Source organism: Sciurus carolinensis, chromosome 17 (assembly GCF_902686445.1).
Source record: "Sciurus carolinensis chromosome 17, mSciCar1.2, whole genome shotgun sequence".
Classification (NCBI taxonomy): Eukaryota; Metazoa; Chordata; class Mammalia; order Rodentia; family Sciuridae; genus Sciurus; species Sciurus carolinensis.
This window is the reverse complement of record NC_062229.1, coordinates 52,275,897-52,296,159: the sequence shown is the minus strand read 5'-3', so window position 1 is coordinate 52,296,159 and position 20,263 is coordinate 52,275,897. Positions and strand designations below refer to the sequence as shown.

Sequence of the window (20,263 nt, the reverse complement as noted above, 5' to 3'; positions counted from 1 at the left end):
AGAAGGCAAAGTGCCATTATTATTCCCACACCAAACAGAGAGACTCCTTAAAGGCTATTTAACTAGTGTGGTGATCACAAAGCCCAGTGAGTGGCAGAGCCAGGACCTGACCCCAGGCAGCCACCTGCAGCTGTGAGCTTAGTGCTGCAGGCAGCAGGTTGTTGTGAAAGGCCCCAAAAGATGTCCCCATATTACTTCTCAGATCCTAGTAAAGGGGACTTTTCAGATGTGATTAGGTTAAGAATCTTGAGAATCCCAGATTCTTCAGGCTGGACAACATGATCAAAAGGCCTCCCTCTAAGAGGGAGGCAGCAGGGTCCAAGCAGTAGTAGGAGATGTGATCATGGAAGAAGAGGCTGCAATAATACAAGGAGGAGGCTACCAGGCACAGAATACAGGGGCCTCTACTAGCTGGCACTGGCCAGGAAACAGATCCTAGACTTCTGCCCACCAGAACTATAGAAGAATAAACTGGTGTCATTTGAAATCACTAAGTCTGTGGTAACTTGTTGTGGTAGCCATAGGAAATTCATCTTTGGTGACTCTGGACTTGCCCTTGCCCTGCAGAGCTCACTGGTACAGGGAGGGCGTAGTCACACCACCATCTGCTCCTACAGACCCAATGGAATGAGAGCCACCAGAAGAAGCCTCAACAAGGTGTAGAGGAAACCTGGAGGCAGAGGTTGGGTCCTCACACCAGGGTCCCCAACCATCCCAGCAGAATGACCTTATCAACTATAACTGGTTACAAAACCCAAAGAGGCAAGACAGTCTGGAGCCACTTACTAACGGGCTGTTCAGCAGTTCTTCTTCTAATGGATCCACCCTGATAATGTTTCCACATGCGTAAGAGACAAAAACTTGACAAGGGAAAAGGCAACACCCTTGAGTTTCCTTCCTGGACTCTGGGGGCAGGTCTAGATTTGCCAGCCGGGTTTTCCTCCTGGTCCCTTCAGTTGGGCCCCCTGTGCCTTCAGACAGCTGAGGCCTGACATTTCCTTTGCGTCTGGCCAAGGCCAGGCACATAAACAGATGAGTCTGACATGAAAGACAGCAGCATCTTCGATTCACAGATCCCCTTTCAAGTAAACTCGCTCCAACATGGGTGGGTCCCCAATAACATGCCGTGGTCTTACTCCCACCCATGCTAACAGTTCTCATTACACACCCAGCTAACACACCATCCATGGGATCCCTGAAATAAATAAGGGCACAAAAGCAGAATGGGTTTATCCAGATGTTTTCTTAAAATCCACAGTGAACTCAAGCCCCTTCTAAAATGTAGACTGCAAAGCTCAAAGTTTAAGCTACAGTGTTGCGGGTAGGGGATCTGTTTCTTCCGGGCAACTCATATGGGAAAAAGACCTGGCTTTAAAATTGGGGGAATGGAAACATCCAGAAATAAATAGAGAACTGACAGTGAGAATTTATTAAGTACTTAATCACAATTATCATAACAATTCTGAGTTACAGGTACTAATGTCGATCCCAGTTTTCAGATACGAAAATCGAGGCACAATGTTAAATAGCTTAGTCAGTTAGCAGTGCAGCAGAATGAGAGCTCAGGGGGGCAATTACAACAGCACAATGGTCCGCAGCAATCCATCTACCACCTCAGTGCCACCTGCCCACAGTCCCACACAATTGGGACAAGGGTCAAAGGAACTTCAGGGAGAGTCAGCATGGATCAAACTCAGGGAAATTCTCTGATCCAGTCCAGCTGCCCAACCACTGGACAGTTTCACTGTTTTGCCCCATCAGCTCTGCTACAGTCCTTACATCTGACAACTGAGGGTAAAGATCTGGAGCTGCAAACAGGGTCCTTGAAGGAGTGAGTGCTTCACCTCTATAAGGCTCCATTCTCCAACACGTCAAAGGCAGAGAATAGTGTCTACAGGCCCCCAACACAGGGCCTGCTCATTACACCATAACTCAGCACATACACAGAAGGCTATGGGCCCTGGAGTAAAAATACCCTCAGATTTGCCAAACACTTGCTAATATACAAAGTCTGCTACACGCATGGTCTTGCCTGGGATAAGTCAGTACTATTTCTTGTTAGGATATGATAAGCACACACCAGGAACACGGTATGCACAACACACAGTCTTCAAATTGGTCTTTAACTTACCTGTAACACTCTGCATACATAATGGCTGATTACCCTGATAACTGTAAATAAAGCCATTCTTAGTACCCAGTGCACAGTTGGTACTTAATAAATGTTGAATGAGTACTGAATAAATAGGAACCACTTTTAATAGGCTCTTCTACTTTCCCTGCTTCTTTGAGCCACACAAAGCCAGAGTATATATAGAAACCATCCCAGCCACACATCAAAGTAATGTGAGAGAAAATCATGGAGAAGCCAAGCTATGCCCACACCTGCCAGGGGAACTCCCAGCTGCTGATGTCAAGGACCAGCATTGAGAGCTCTCTGTAGAACCTCCACACCAAGACAGATTTCAGTTGTTTTAAAACAAACCATCCAAGTGGTTAACGGCTTCCCTCAAAGAAACCTCACACCTTCAGCCAACAGACGAGGAACTCATTAGGCAGAGCGGCATCCTCCTGGCTCCATTGTCAATGGCATCATCTGAGCCATCAGAAAAACAGCTCCCAGGAGCCCTTATGCTGACAGGCGGCATCCGGGGATGATCAGATTTCTATCAGTAATGACACATGGCGTTTCTTGCTGGCTCCGATTCAGGACTCCACCCTGATCACCCCGACAGGCAGCTCTCAGCTTTTAATTCTTCCAGAACAATCAGGCCTTTTTAGAAAATGCTGGGGCTAGGGACATAGCTCAGTGTTGAAGAGCTTGATTAGCATGAGTGAGGCCCTGGGTTTGATCCCCGGCACCACCAAAAAAAAAAAGAAGAAAGAAAGAAAGTGTTCATGTGTGAGTGACACACACCACCAGCACCATCTCTAATTCAGTGCACTGTCAGTCACTGGCAGCCCTCCAAACCCTGTCGCACTTCTCACGTCCACTTTACGCTCAGGGAGGAGGCTGAACATACGTCTCCACCTGAACCAGCAAACTGACTTCTTACCTAGCCCCTGAATGCCACGGGAATCTTCCTCCTGACATTCAGAAAACAACCCTCTCTGGTTTTATGACATGATCCTGCTTAGGACTCTTTAAAGAGCTTAAGCTCAGGCTGGGGAGATAGCTCAGATGGTAGAGTGCTTGCCTTGTAAGCACAAGGCCCTGGGTTCGATCCCCAGCACCCAAAAAAAAAAGAGCTTAAGCTCCAACCACTAACCCAACATCACAATGACTTCATTCAGACAAAGTCGGACATCAGGACCATGGTCATTCTCATGGAGGCAACTGCCAGGATGCTCCTGGGCCTGGGTATACTGTGTTTCTCAGTTTAGGTGCTAACTTCGAAGGTGTGTTTAGGGTGTGAAATCCAATGAGTTGCACAGTTATTTGTACATTTTCCTGCATGTATATTACTCATCTATTAAAAAGTTAATATAAATAAAGTGCTGATTCACATGGCTTGTTCTGGGACTTTAGAGGTTGGAAGTAGCCACACAGTTCAGCCACATAAATCACAGATTGTCTTTCTTAAGAGCCTGAAAAACCAGTTGTTCCTGTCATGGACCACACTGGTTTCAGAAACACTTCCAACAGCCCTGAGGGAAAGGCAGCCCACTGCACGTGTCTCCTGTTCAGGCTGAGCTAGAACTGATTTTTAAATTTATTCCAAGATTGGGCTTGAACTGTGATGACTTTGTCTTCCAGATAAGAAGTAGCAGCCAGCATGGCTTTCTGTAGAATTTCCTATTTTTAAAATCACTCAGTTGCTCACAGGGGATGAACGATTTGACCATAACACACAATGTTTTTAAAAACAGAGGCCATGCCTGCAGCACCCCACCCTACCCTTCCACATGTACCTCCTGGCTTAGCTTCTTCCCAGCTGGCCAGGGACGGTTGAGTTCTGGGAACTTCACTGCTCATGAGTCACCCTCCCTGGGCCTGATGGCTGCTTTGGATCTTGATCAGTTTCCTTCAAGAGATTGGCTTTGGTGACCATGGTACAGCAACTTGCAAAAATCAAACTTCTTTCCTTTTTACAAGCAGATTAGACAAGCAAGTGAGAGTACAAGATCAAACCCCACCCTTCCTCCTACATAACAGGAAATACTCTTTTATTGAGCCTGTGGATCAGGTGGTCATTCAGCTGAACCAACCATTTAGTAAAGGTGAATTTCTCATCACCTTAGCCCAACATGGCATCCCAGTGGGCAGCTGTGGTTTGATGCCACGGATAAGGGAGCAGCCTTATCTTTTCTGGTCAAAGGACAAAGCTGAACTGTTCTGTGCTGGTGGGGATTTTCCTAGCTCTACCAAGAGCTCTGAAATATTTTAAGCTGGATAGATTCTTGGGGAGAAAATTCTCTGTTGAGCCACATACTTTCTTAGAATAGATCAAACTTGAGCAAAACTAAATCCCTGTGCTTGCCAGTATGATTGATCCAAGGAGGTGTTCCTTCCAAGCACCACCTCTTCAGGGAACATGGGGGCCTCCTTGAATTGAGCAGGAACAGAGTCTGTGCTCCACTTCCTGGGGTTCCTTCCTCTGTTGGTTCCATAGAGGAGTTTGGATGACCCCAACATCTGCACTGAATCCAAACAGAAACACAGTGGATGGAAACGGAAGGAAAAGACCTGCAATGGGAGCCCCAGTGATCACAGGTAGGTCATTTCCCTCCAGGCCTCTGATTCTACATGTACAAATCTCAAGGGTACAAGTAGGGTGTCCCTCAAGTCTCTGGCAATCTGGTGTCTTTTCAATTCTGGTCCAAAACATGTTTAAACTTTTCATTTTTTTCAATTTGGGGCCAACATTTCAAAATCTGGAAGGGTCTCATGAGAATTTGGAAATCTGATGCTAAGATTCCCATTTCTGGATTCTCTTGGGAAGCTGGCAGACCGGACCATAGTGGATCAGCATTCCCAATGGGAGGCAGGAACTTGGAAGGGGAATGAGTTCCTGAGAAAGGAAATGACAGGTCCAAGCTGCTGCCCTGCTCTTCATCACTGGGCGGACTTTGTGGGCAATTACTTTTGAAATTCCTATTGGTTAAGTCTGGCTTTCTCTCTCTCTCTCTTTCTTTTTTTTTTTTAAATACATTTTCCCTTTAACATACTGCTTAAAATGTTCACTTCAGCTCAAACAGTCATGAATGAGCTTTGAAGTGAAAATATTTGACAAATAACAGTACCAAAAAAAAAAAAAAAAAAAAAAATCCACTAAGTGGGAGTCCACCAAACTGCAGGTTGGTGCCCTGGGGCTACCAGCAATTCTAAACCTGACCACCCCAGAGACCCAGTGTTGGCTTAAAAGATACGCCAGCTGCTTTGACCTCTGTGGGCTGTCTCCCAGGATCCTCCAACCCCTCGTTCTCATCCCTGTCCCCGCAGCCAAGAATGCAAGGGAGGCCTGAGGCGGGAGGGATTCTGAGGAGGCGGGAGCCACATCTGCGTTTTGTCAGCCTGCTGGACAGACTGGGTGTGCCAAGTCACTGGAGATCAAAGGACAAGCAAGGCAACACTGCAGCGGGCAACAACTGAGGGGGAGTGTGGAGAAGACCCCAACAAGAGGCAGGAGGCCAGCACTTTGCTCCAAGTCTTTTTAAAGGAATCACATGAACCAAGAGGCCTGGGGAGGAACTCAGTTCTCAAACCAGCCCCATCTAACTGGCAATAACAGTGATAAGAATAGACTGGCTATATTAACAGCAGCAGCGGACAGCTAACACTTTGTGAGCTCTGTGCAGGCACTGGTATTACTGCCATCATCCCTATTTTATTTTTTTTAATATTTTGTTTTAGTTATAGATGGACACAATATCTCTATTATTTGTACGTGGTGCTCAAGAGCAAACCCAGTGCCTCATGCTTGCTAGGCAAGTGCTCTACCACTGAGCCACAACTCCAGCCCCTCATCATCCCTATTTTAGAGATGATGAAACTGAGGCACAACACAAACTTGAACAAGGTCACACAGCAGCAGGGGGTAGAGCCCAGGCAGCTGCCTCCTGAACCCAGGCCTCCTCGGACCTCAGGGCTCTCTGCTGCCTCATTCTCATGAGCAGGCGCGACAGCTCATGTGCTTTGACAGTCAGAATTCAGGGGTGATTATTCCCATCCGTATTCCCCCAACATTATTAAAAACCACAGTGAGACTTATTTGTATGTACCCCCTTCGCTGTGTAATAACTATGCACACTGACATCAAAACACAGGTCACTCTGCAGGGTGGTACACCCACATCTACATATGCTAGTCTTTGTGAATGACTTAAGAGAATTTTCAAAATTCCTTTTGACCATTTACAACCTGCACCTACTCACCAGCTTCAGGTACGTAAAATCCAAACCTGATCTTTGGCACTGTTCAATCAAGTGTCTACATCCCCAGAGTCCTGACTCCAAGGACCTCAACCATGGAGAACAAAGAACTCCAGTGTTCATAGAAAAGGCTTCCATAATAGGGAGAGTGTCTTACAGAACAGATATCAGCTGTCATAAAATACACTTTATTCCAAGGAACAGACATTCAGGTCCTCAAGTAATTGTCTGCTCGCTCTTAATCTACATATTCCATCAAACATAGAACAGATTAGAATCAGTAAGATTTAAGGACATGAAGTTGAAAGGACAACAGGGTATTAACAGATGGCCCAGGGATCTCAGAGAAGATCAAAGGGAAATTTCAAAGTGTACTCACAGCAGTTGATGGAAACATCACAGAGCACAGGTGCCACAGTGAGCATGCGACTGGCGTGCAGTAAACCAGAGGGCAGGCCGGGCACAGTGCAGCACACCTGTAATTCCAGCAGCTCTGGAGGCTGAGGCAGGAGGATCGAAAGTTCAAAGCCAGCCTCAGCAACTTAGCGAGGCCCTAAGCAACTCAGTGAGACCCTGTCTCAAAATAAACAATATAAAAAGGACTGGGGCTGTGACTCAGTCGTTAAGTGCCCCTGGCCTCAATTCCCGGCAGTGGAACTGGGATCAGTCTTTATTCTTTCATCTTTAATAAAGCAGGGGGTGAGCAGCAGAACGAAGAAACAGAAATACAGCTGATAAGGGGGAGTTTTCAGCACAGGTCAAGCCCCACTAGCTGAACCTGCTGGAACCTGCAGGAACACGATGGTTCTGAGCACACAATCTGGAACACCTATCTCACTTTTTCCTGCCCTAAAGGTGAACTCCCTACAGATTTCCCACATGCCCACACTAATGACAGCAATCCAACTTTCGAGTTGCTCTCGACCCACCTCCCCACAAACAAATACAGTCATGCCTTGCTTAGCCATGGGGATGTGTTCTGAAAAAAGTATCACTTGGCAATTTTGCCATCATGTGGAGTATACTTACACAAGCCGAGAAGGCTACCACTCATGAGGCCACGCATACGCATGGTCTGTCGTTGACTGAAACGTCACTATGTGGTGAGTGACGGTAGGCCTCCTCTTCTGTCCCACCAGGGACGTGTGACAATGCTTGGAGACATTTTTGTTTATCACAGGTTGGTGGGAGGTGCTACTGGAAGATAGCGGGTAGACACTGCTAAATGACCTACAAGGCACAGGACACACCCCACAGCAAAGAATTCTCCTACCCAAACTATCAATAGCATTGAGATTGAGAACTCCTGCCCTAAACCAAAGCAAGGAAAGTGAGTGTGGATTTGACATCAGAAAGATAGGTGTTCTGACACTACCACTTATTTACTGTGGGACCTGAGACTTTGGTCTCCTCACCTGTACAAGGGGATAACTGCCGCCAACCCCTTCAGCTATGCTGGGGAGTAATAAGAACTGGTGTTTGAAAGTGCTTTGTCAGTGCACGTCCCATGCCACCTTCCCCTCCTCCTCAGAGCTGGCAGAGTCTCTGCGCTGCCTGAGGGTAAAGGAGAGGGCTGGGAGAGGAGCAGTGGGGCTAGTTAAGTGGGGGGTGATGTTTTGGAGTAGCAGAATGAACTGGTCCTGGGTCCTGGCTGGAACCTACTGAGGGTGCAGAGAGGGACACACCCATTCTGAGGGGAGATGATGCAGTAGCTACATCCCTGTTCCCATCCAGCCAAGCCAGGATGGCTGGGATTGAGTCCAGCAGGGGTCTGCAGGGCAGGGCTTGGCTCGAAACCCAAGAACCTCTACCATTATTACACCAACACAACCACAGCAAAAACAACAACAACAATGGATTGACATCCATTGAGCACTGAGATCTGAACCTGGCCAGGAACTTAGCCAGAACAGTTATCTACTCCTTACAACTTCCACAGGAGGCATGGAGAATGGTTCTCTCCATCTTACAGCTGAGTTGAAGGGACGTGTCCAAGGCCTCGCAGCTCAGGCAGCAGTGAGTTTCACACCCAGGACTCTGATGCCACCATCCAAGGCACCAATTACTGCACACCCTCCTCCCAGACCACACCATGGCCACCACCACCCTCTCATCACTGCCTAGGCCCCATATTCCAGAGGGAAGCAGGAGACCACACTGCAAATGTGGTATAATTTCAATGAAGATGATTAATGTGCATATTCATAACAGGGCAAGAAGGAAATTTGCTATAACATTCACTGATTAACAATGTTTTTTGGGGCTGGATTTGTGGCTCAGTGGTAGAGCACTTGCCTAGCATGTGTGAGGCACTGGGTTTGATTCTCAGCACCACATACAAATAAATAAATAAAGGTTCATCAACAACTAATAAAAATATTTTTTAAAAACAATGTGTATTGAGTAGCAGAATTAAAAGAGATTTTAAAATCTTCTTTCTTTAAACTACTCAAGGTTTTGAAATAACAAACAGAAATTAATATTTAATAATACATTAAATTTTTAAAAGTAAAAACTTATATTTAAATTTTTAAAAAGATGACTTTTTAGCAAGACTACTAAACAACTTAGACCAGGAAATTGTCTAGAGCAAAGTTTGGCACATTATAGACTGAAGGCCAAATCTGGCCCTCCTCCTATTTGTATAAATAAAAGTTTTATTGTAACACAGTTATGCCCACTTGTTTGATAAATGACTGTGACTACTTTTTGCTACAAATGCAGAGTTGTGTAACTGCACGTAGATGCAGGTAACACTACACCCCACTTCTAGTCTGGTCTAGAGATGGGCCTCTTGCTTTCCCACCTAGAAACTTCTCACAATGTATCTACTTGTTCTGATATAGCCAAAAGCTTCATTAGCCAGGAAGCTAATGAAGCTGAAGCTATAAAGCCCCTCATTTCAGAGGTTTCTCCTTCAAAAGATATCCTTTGTAATCTACATATTTGTAAAATTTAGATAAGGATACTTTTGAATTACTGCTCTTAAAGAGAACAGTAATTATATGAGTTTCAGATTCCACAAATTGAATCCCCACCACCTGAAGGCAGGGACAGGTCACCAGCTGTGGTCCATGTTTCAAGACCATGTGACGAGTAGTAAGAAAGGTCTTTCCCGCCAGCCTGAGCAGTTCTAGCCATGGGTAACTCTTTGCCAACTCTGGCTCTCTGGATCCCCAACTCTTAAAGACAGCTTCCCTTAAAAATTCACTTCCTGAGACCAGAGGGCTGGGACCCATCCAGTCAGTCCTCAGGATCCACCCAGAACTTCACAGAGCAGACACGCCACTGGGGCTCATGCCCATGAGAGAGGAAGAGGAATGCACGCTCTCACACACTGCCTGCCATTCATCACCTCCACTGAGGTTCACCGTCCACTCTAGCTTTTGTATTTCATGGGACAGAGCCTCTGAAATCACAGTACTTCTAAAAGATAAGAGGCACACCCATGGCCTAAACTCCTTCTAAATGGCAAAGTTGTTTGCAAGCACAAAAAAAGGATATCCAATCAAATGACACATGAACGTTTTACTCTTTGAAAGGCCTGTCCATCACGTAGCTACATGATAGTGGAGCACTGACGTCAGCTGAGACTGTGCTGAGCCCAGTTGTCAAACCAAATGCCCACCCACGCCTCACGGTCGGGTGGACGGTGTCCTTCACTCTTGCTCTGTGCCTCCCTGGTCTATTCTTATCCTCCCTCTTCCCTGGTGTGGGGGAGGAGGCCATCTTTGGGGAGTGCAGCTGGCGGTTTTGATAAGCAGGTGTAGTTTGAAAATGACCTTGCCCATCAGCTGGTGGGAACCAAGTGGACAAGGAAGTCACTGTATCACTGCCTGCCGGGTCCCAGCCCCCAGAAAAGGCACAGTGAGGGCTGTGGGAGGGAGGGCGGGAAGCTTTCACATACACACACAGAGGGAAGCCACCAGACAAAAGGAAATCTACATAATGTCACCCAGGAGAGCAAGACTGTCCCTGAAAACAACATGGAAATCCTAATGGTAGGGATTGCACCCTTAGGTGACTCAAGTGATTGAAGCAGCGCCCAAACTGCAGAGGTAGACAAAGGAGGCTGATCCTCAGAAAAATCAAGGGGAAAGTCTGCATCCTACACATAGAACTGGCAATTCCATGGGGACAGAGGTGGGGGGTGCATTCACTCAAAGTCGACTGCAGCCAGCCAGCCTGGGCTGTGTAAATGGTCGTCACTGTACCAGCCCCTGGAAGAAGTCCAATGGCCAGGACATGCTCTGGGAAGAGAGAGAATGTCCACTAACCCAGTTTCTTATTAAATGTGGGTTAACTGGCACTGTTCCTGCAGTTGAAGGGGCCAATTTAGAGCTTGAAAGGAGCACTTTTCAAAATAAAAAGGCCGAGCCTGCCAAGCTAGAGCTTTTTATTTTCTCACATCCTTTCGGTTGCTCAACTTGACCCACTGCTGGTTGACCTGACTCCTTGGTCCTTGGAGAAACAAACCCTTCCCTGCCCCCATTAGCTCCCGCCCACTGCCGACATCCTGGTGGCACACGTTAGACTGGACTCTATTCCTCCTTTCCCATGGTGTGGTTATTGCTGCCCAAGGATGAATCACCCGTGAAAGCCCCACATTGTCCCCATTGGACAAAAGGCGGGATCCAGGAGAGTGGCCCATTCACACTTCCCCAAGAGCCAAACAGAGGATACTGCTGGGGGAGCCAGCAGTCTACCCTTCCCAAGGCCCATTACTAACACAGAGGCAGAGAGAAACAGGCTCGGGAAAAGACTTCAGTGAGACTCAGAGCCCAGGTAGCAGTTATAGCCAAGAAAACCAAGGCACAACTTCACTCAAGATGTTCACCAGCCAAAGAAAAATACAAGCCAATTTGTTGGTGATAATAACAATGTCACATATATTGCACATCAGTTGGGGCCCCAGACTAAGGAACAGTGGTGTGTGTGTCATGTCATTTTCTCCTCAGAGCTACCCATAAGGCAGGTCCTATTATCAGTCTCATTTTATATGTAAGGAAAGTACGCTATCCAGGGGTGAAGTGACTTACCCATGGTCACATGGGTCACATGATGAGGGGTAGTCAGGATGGGAACCAAGAGAGCCTGGCTCCAGAACCTGTGTTCCTAATAATACCATGAAATCACTTAATTGTAAAACTAATTTAGAATTCTAAAATTAAAGTTATGCAAAAATGTTAATGTTTAAGGGGAAGTTGGGATACTATCTGCTTACTTTTATGTCATGGCTCACCTCCTACCCCCAGAAATGCTGTAACTTAGTTTTTTTAATATAGTCATGTGCCATACAAGGACATTTTGGTCAACACATACATAATGGTGGCCCCATAAGATCATCTTGCTCAGTAACTTAGCAAAGCCCTATTTCTAAATAAAAAATAAAAAGGGCTGGGGACGTGGCTCAGTGGTTAAGTGCCCCTGGGTTCAATCCCTTGTACCAAAAAAAAAAAAGAAAAGAAAAAAAAATCATCTTGCTCAGTGATTCAGTTGCCTTAGTTTATGTAAGTATACTCTATGATGTTTACATAAGGACTAAATCTGCTAACAAAGCAGTTCTCAGAATGTGTCCCTGTCATCAAGCAAGCCTAACTGTATACAGACAGCACCTGCCTCAGTGTGTTGAGCATGAGGTGCGTACCACCTCATTTAATCCTCATGGCCACCCTGTGAGGTCAGTGCTAATATTAACCCACCTACAGATGAAGACACCAAGGTTCATGGAGGTTGATGTCCCTGTACAAGATCATAAAACAGCAAGAATGTGAACTCAAGGATGTCAGATTCTAGCATCTACATTCTTTCAGTGCTCTCTTGAAGAATTTCAAGATTTTCTAAGATAAAAAAATCAGAAGTATTTTGAGTAAAAGGTGATTACAACCAAATCCAGCAGTGAAGCCACCTGGTCTCCCTGAGATGGCAGAGATTGCAGGGAGTGGCTGGCCTGCACCCAGGGACCATTCACCCAGCCTCCAGCCAGCTGATGACCTTCAGAAAACCCTCCTCTCTCCAGACTTCCTCCTTTGTAAAAGAGAACAAGAAGGCAGGCGAGAGGGCCTGTGCCTCAGTTAGACCACAGGTGCTCCAGTCTCTGGAACAATGAGACCCTCCAGGCAGCTGCCTCTCTTCCCTGATGGTACCCCACCCTCCTCCCTTCCCAGCATAAGTCTTCAGGAGCAGGTTTCTAAATTGTCCCTGGATTCAGATCCGTGCACACAGGAGTATAGCCTGAGACAGGCAAGAAGTCACAGGTCTCCCCTGCCTCAGGGTGCTCCTGAGAGGAGAAGAGGCAGGGAGGAAGAGGAGGCAAGAATAGAGGCTGGGTAGAGGATGGCGAGAGTCTTTGAACGAATGCTCTATGGCATCTGGGGCTGTAAACATGTGGATGTTCACTGAGCTGGTCCCTAGGTTGGCATCTGCGCACCTGTATTTACACCTCAATGATGGTTAAAGGAAGAAAACTATTTAAACAGATGACAAATCAAACCAGGCAAGATTTTGCCAAATTAAAACTTTGCTACTCTAAATGCTCTACATAAAATATTTAATAGCCCATCAAAGACACCCTTTTAAAAGTATCTGCCTTCTAAGTTCATTATGAAAAGGGGACAACGCAGAATCACTGAAATCAATTCCAAGTATGGCTAGGCGCCTGGGAGTGAAGCTGAAACTCCTTCTTTTAACAACCAAACCTCCAGGCCCATGGCTAATGTTTTAACTCTCACTCTCATTTCTAATCATAATTCAGTGGAGTAAGACCTAGAACTTCAGGGAGGGACTTAAAATCTTGATTCTGTCACTGACTTGCTGGGTCTTCACATTGGGTCAGGAATCAGCCCCTGCTGGCCTCCCCTCTCACCTGAGAAAAAACAGGGAGAACCACAAATGAAAGGGAATGGCTGGCCCAGATGGCCTGTACACCTGATGTTTGGGCCACAAATCATCTGACCCTGTCTGTAGGTGTCAGTAGCTGGCCTTCCCATGGAGGCCACCCTTCCTTGACTCTCAGTTCACAAGTCCTGTTGAGGCTGACCTTTGTCCTCCACCCCCAAATTCCAGAATTCCAAAGTAGGAGGCCCACACTACACAACTTTGAGTTCTGCTGGAACAAGTGAGAACAAGAAGTTCTCCCTCCACAGCTGTAGGGGAGGTCAGCCTGGAGCTTCTGGGTGGTATGATAGGAAGAAGGCTTCTTGGGAATGAAGGCAACAGAGAAAAAAGCACAGCCATGCCTGAAGCCATTCCCTCTCAGAGCTTCCACTTCTGTGGCCATGATGCTCCCTGTGCTGCTCAATCCTGATTGAATTGGGTTCTCTCCTTTGCACAACCACCATAACAAAACCCAACTAGGGGAGCCGCCACATAGAATCACAAACTCTCCAAATGCACCGGGCAGTAGAGACCATCCATCCAGCACTGTTTTGCACCTAAGTATTCAACAAATATATGTTGGCCTAATGAATGATTTGTTCATCCCTCTAGCTTCAACTTCTAGAAGTGAAAAAAGGCTGTCCCTGTTGGCATTGCTATAAGCCACAGGAATTGTACCTTCTTGGAGCATTAATAAAAATGATGGAAAATAGCTTAAGTCAGGTATGGGCCACCACACCTGTAATCCCAGTGACTTGGGAGGCTGTGCCACAAGGATCTCAAGTCTGAGGTCAGCCTCAGCAACTTAGTGAGAAGTTGTCTCAAACTAAAACAACAAACAAACAAACAACAAACAAAAGGCTAGGGATGTAGCTCAGTGGTAGAGCAACAATGAGTTCAGTCTCCAGTACCAGGAAAATAAATAAATAAATAAGAAAGTAGCTTAAAATACTTTTTTATTAAAAACAAATACCGGTCCCAACAAATTTGGCTCATGCCAGCAATGAAAGGATGAATCGATATTAGGAAATCTAACAATATATAATATAAATTAAATAATTAGACCAAAAGAAGAAAGGATAACAAAAACAGAGGACGTCTCCATAGATGCAAATCTTGTTAAACTCCAACTTTTAAAAAAGTTTTAACAAGATAGATAGAAACCAAAGGAAACTTCCTTAAGAGAGATGCAGCTCCAGCCAAAAGTCAGCAGGAGGTTAAGAATGAGCCTGGATGCCACTACAGTTTACATATTCAGGAAGCAATTGCCAATCCAATTAGACAAGAGAAAGGCTAAAAGGTCTTACCAATTGGAGAAGCAGAGGAAGCAAAATGTCATTAGTTTGCAGATGATATGATTACATGCCTGGAAAAATCCTTCTCCACAAAAAATAATAATAATAAAATAAGGTCTGAAATGCTATTAGAACAAATAGAAGAATTTGATATTATTAATCAAAATTAATAAAATAAGTTATTGATCAATAGCTTTCCTATAAACAACAAAATAAAAATGAATACATGATGGTAAGGCAGATGCATAAATGATCATTCTAAAAACATGTTCCTCCTCCAGGGTCAGCCATCAACCATGCAAGAGACCAAGGTGGGAGGGTCACTTGAACCCAGGAGTTCAGGGTAGGCCAGGATGACACTGCAAGACCCCCAAGAAAGTAATACATTAGGGCTGGGGTTGTGCCTCAGTGGTACAGCACTTGCCTAGTATGTGTGAGGCACAGGATTCAATCCTCAGCACCACATAAAAATAAATAAATAAAATAATAAAGGTCTTGTGTCCATCTACAACTAAAAATATTTTTTAAAGTAAAAAATGAACAAAAAAATGCAAATATGTCCCTTCTTGAGCTCTGCTATATTCTCTCATCTCTGATGTGAATTTTGGTGGAAAAATTGAAATGCACACTGCACATAAACATAGATACCATCAACCAGGTCTCCTGAGACTGCCTGCTCCCCAATCACTTGGGGAAGCCCAAAAGGTTCCTCTCTTTGCCAGCATTGGAAGAGGAGACCCATTTTTTCAATGTATGACCCTCAGTAACAGGGCTGACTAGACTGATCTACATATGGGACAGCCCCATCATCATATATCTGTACAGGCCAAGCCTCTTCTTGCCCCTGGGCCTTTGCACATGCCATCCTTTCTCCCTCCTATGAGTTTCCTCAACAAGGCTGCAGGGCTTATTCTCTCAACATTTGGGTCTGTGTTCCAACGTTATTTTCTCAAAATAAAGCTCTCCTGTCTCCTTGCCTAACACTCCACTCCTTTATCCTTTATCCCTTCACCCTACAGATCACCAGCTAATGTATTTTATAAACTTGTCTATTAATAGTCTGTTTCTCCTACCAGAAAGTAAGTTCCATTGAGGTAGGGACCACTGTATCTGTTTCACACACCACTGTATCTCATACCATAAATACAGACCCTATTATACTAAAGGGACTCAATAAGTGTTGGATGGATGGGTGGGTGGGTAGATGGTTTTCTTCAGCTCCCAGATATAGTCTTGATCCTATCACCTAAATATTTTTCACTTATTTCTGCCTCTCTCAATTGATATCCAAGTTATCTACCCACTCATTCTCAACAGGTATTTATTACCCCCATCATCTCTTCCCAGATGGCTACAATACCCCTAACTCCTCTCTCAGTCCTGAGTTTGGCCTCCCTCCAAATCTTTTTCCCAATCTAGCCAGAGGCCTTTTCTCAAAATGCAGATTTAATAACACCACTCCTCTCTTTAAAATGCTTCAGGGGCCTCCTAGTACCCTTAGGATGGAGTCTAAGGGCTTTTTAACCAAGGGTCATGGAACCCACCCTCCCTCCCAAGGGTCACTCAGTCTTTTATCATACCTTATGATCTAACCACACTGAGCTGCTGTCTCTTCTTCCATCTCTCTCTAGCTTCAGGGTCTTTGTACACATCTGTCTTTCCACATGGCTCGCTCTTAACCTGGCTAGCTCTCTCATACGTTTCCATTTTCTATTACCTTCCTAGGGAAAGCCCTAGGTCTGCCTCAAAGTTCCCACAGATCCTCATGGTTTCCTGTCATGCATTCAACATGTGGAAATAGATTAGTTAGGTCTGTGCCCTCCTGGACTGTAAGGTTCACAAGAACTGGCCTGTGCCATTCACACACCCAGCACAACGTCTGGCACTGTGCAGATGCTCGAAATAGATTTCCTTGGCTTTAATTTAAACTATGCCTTCTCCAAATTGGCACCCAGTTCATTTCTTTGTGTCACATCTGATGCTGCTCTTGGCACCTTAACTCACCATTCATACTCCCTTGAGGCAACACATGTACGCATACCTGTTCATACTTGCAAGCGCACAAATCACTCTCCCCTTCTCCCATGACATTCTAACCTTGAGATCTCATTTCCTCCCTAAACATCACAAACAGAGCAATGGCACCTCCCCCGTCAAGAACATTCTACCCAAACTGAACTTGGGTTTATCAAGAAGGAGGGAGAAGGGTTGGGTATAGCTCAATGGTAGAAAACCTGTTCAGCAAATGCCAGGCCCTGGGTTCAATTCCCAGCACCACCATTAAAAAAAAAAAAAGGAAGGGGAGATGTTTAAAAAAAGAAGGAAATGGGGAGTGGGAGGGGTTAGTGTTAGGGTTAGAGTTAGGGTTAGGGAGGGGGCAAGAATGGAGGAAGGAAGGACTGTATAGAGGGAAAAGAGGGGTGGGGGGAAGGGAAAAAATAACAGAATGAATCACGCAACATTAACCTATGTAAATTTATGATTACACAAATGGTATGCCTTTACGCCATGTACAAACAGAGAAACAACATGTATCCCATTTGTTTACAATAAAAATAAATAAATTAATAAAAAAAAAAAAAAGAAGAAGGAGGTTGTTCTCTGACATGTCTCCCTTTGCCACCTACAGGGCTGATATTAAACACATTCAATCTTACTTGAAAGTCTTTAAAAAAAAAACAACAACAACAACCCAGGACTGTGCCCAGATATGACTCTTCTGGCAGTTAAATATATATATAAACAGATAGGCAGACACAGACATATAGAGACAGACAGACATCTGTCCTGTGTCTACTGTGAGACAGCATTTTTAAAAATTACAAATGCTTTTCCTTCCCAATAACTCTTAGAATGACTGACCATTGGTGAATCCTCTATCAGATCTAAATGCTGATGGGTGCCTTCACCCACCCAGTGGCTCTCACCATCACTGGCCTGGGTCATCCTGACCTTCAAGGATCTGAAGTTGCCAATGAGACCCTGTCACTACAGATACAGCCTCTAGGCCTCGCTTGAAGTTTGTGGCAAGGAAGGACTGGAGGACCAAGGTAAAGGTGTCACCAGGACACACAAAGATGAATGCAAAATGTGGGTCTCACATGAAAGGCCAAAATGAGGGAAGGCTCTGCTCTGGATGCCATGTCCAGTGCTTCAGTCAGCCACTGGGGCCCAGAGGAGGGTGGCAGGAAGGGAGAGACCTATAAAAGGTATTTTGGAACAACTGAAGAAGTTTAGATATAGACTGGATATTAGATGGTATTATAAAATTATTGCTAATTGGGCTGGGGTTGTGGCTCAGTGGTGGAACACTTGCCTAGCATGTGTGAGGCACCAGATTCAGTTCTTAGCACCACATGAAAATAAATGCATAAAATAAAGGTCCATCAACATCTAAAAAATATATTTTAAAAATTATTGCTAATTTTCAGAGATGGATAATAATAGGTCATTATGTGGGAAAATGTCCTTATTTTTAGTAGATATAGGCCAAATTATTTAGGAATAAAGTACCAGGATGTTGGCAACTTGATTTGCAATGCTTTTTGGGGGTAAGTGTATGTGTATACACACACAGACACACACTCATGCACTCCTCACACCACAGAAAGGGCAGGGAGAAAGAACAGACAGGATGTTCTAATAAAACCACGGTGAAGGCATTATAAAGATTTGCAGTATTCTTTCAACTTTTCTGTAGATTTGAAGATCTTCCAAATATACAATTGAGTGGAAAAGAACATAGGCAAAGGCTACTTCTTTTATGATGCCTTATGATAAAAAGGTAAAGAACACAAAGTTAAAGGGCTGTTAGGTCTCTAACAACTGATTTCAGTTTGATCCATTTCAGAACTTAAAAACTTACCTACTATCCACAAGCACAATGTTCTTATTACAATACTCATAGTTTTATGATACCTTTTTTTTTTTACCTTCTGCAACATCCTGGGAATGTCTATCCTCTGCCTAACATGCTTTTCCCTTTCCCCAGATTACACTGGAGAGATGAAATTCCCTGATCCCACTTTGTGTGTTTGGGGAAAGCAGAGGGCAGATTATTAAAACTTACCCACAGGGTTGGAGGTACAGCTGGTGAGATCCAAAGAAAAATTTTAAATGCACCCCTAACTTCATGCCCATAACCTGCAAGAACATTCCACCCAGGTGATTACAAAGTTAACAGCTTACTTTCCACCCATCAGAGCCTGCCGGCCACAGGGACTGCAATAAATTTAACTCACTCATCTTCAGTATGGCCTTGCACACCAGCCACTACATAATATGACTTGAATGAGAAGTTACACAGTCCTTTAGAAAGCAATACACATGGCCAAGCATGGTGGCACACACCTGCATTACCAGTAACCCAGGAGCCTGAAGCAGAAAGACTGCAAGTTTGAGACCAGCCTTGGCAATTTAGCAAGATCTCACCTCAAAATAAAAAATAAAATGACAACAAACCCCATCATTATGTACAACTAGGATGCACCAACAAAACAAATGTGGAAGGGTAAAATAAAATAAAATGGGTTATGGATAGAGCAGAGTAGTAGAGCAACCCTAGATTTAATCACCAGTACCCAAAGCCATCATCCTTATCATCCACATGAAGATAACATAACAAAAACAGAATCAACACCAGTAAGAATTAAGTACAATAAAACTACCATGATTACAACAACGTTAAAAACTAAAATGGGTGCCCCAAAAAACCCACTAAGACTAAAACAGTAGGTATATCTGGGAGTGGGGAGACTCTCCTCATCCATCCCTTAGCAGAATGCCCTACAAAAAAAACAAGCACAGAGTAAACACGCCTTAATAAATTGTACCTCGTTGGGCCCAGAGCATGTCAGCCAGCAGGCTGAGCTGCCCCACACCACCCCTGCCCAGCTCTCAGAGCCCAGTGCTTGGCTAGTGGAGTAGGAAAAGTTGATACCTCCGGAGAAACTGCTATGCTCTTGCCTAGTGGGAATTTTCTATCAGATTCCCTGGGAGGGAAATTTACATGACAAGCACACGTGGCCTCTAGCCAGCAAGGGGAGGCACAAGGACAGGTGCTGCTTCACATGCACCATCCACGGCACCTGGGCCTAAGCCTGGGCCTGTGAACTTCCTCTTTGCCAGATGAGTGTGGGCCGGAGACGAAAATCTCATAAAGCCAGCTTTTCCTGCCTGTTATGTTACACAACTGGCATTTCTTGAGCCATCTCGGAGCGCTGGGCTGTGCCCACTGGAGCCCTCTCCAGTTTGTGTGTCTTTAGACATTTCCCAAATATACCACTGGCCCACAGCAGGCATTCAGGAAATATTTACAAGTGAATGAGATTTATAGAGTCCTTTAAAAATAATGCACATAATGGTACTGGCATAAAAACAGACACATAGACTGGTAGTACAGAATAGAAGACACAGAGACAAAACCCACACAGATACAGTCTGATCCTTGACAAAGGTGCCAAAACACACGCTGGAGAAAAGATGGCCTTTTTAACAAATGGGGCTGGGAAAACTGGTTATCCATATGTAGAAAAATAAAACTCGACCTGTATGTCTCACCCTGCACTGCACAAAAATCAACTCAAAATGGATCAAAGACCTAGGAATTAGACTAGAAACGATGCAATTCCTAGTAGAAAACGTAGATCAACATTCCAGCGTATAGGCACAGGCAACAACTTTCTCAATAGGACCTCTGAAGCTTAGGAAGCAATGCAGGG

The 20,263-nt window shown here is 44.9% G+C and overlaps 1 protein-coding gene across 3 annotated transcripts in view; it reads right to left on the bottom strand.

Moving 5' to 3' along the window:
• The window catches only part of Arhgef3 (Rho guanine nucleotide exchange factor 3), a 298,065-nt gene that overhangs the window by 231,602 nt on the left and 46,200 nt on the right, over window positions 1-20,263 (bottom strand). The gene's annotated exons all lie outside the window — the stretch shown is intronic.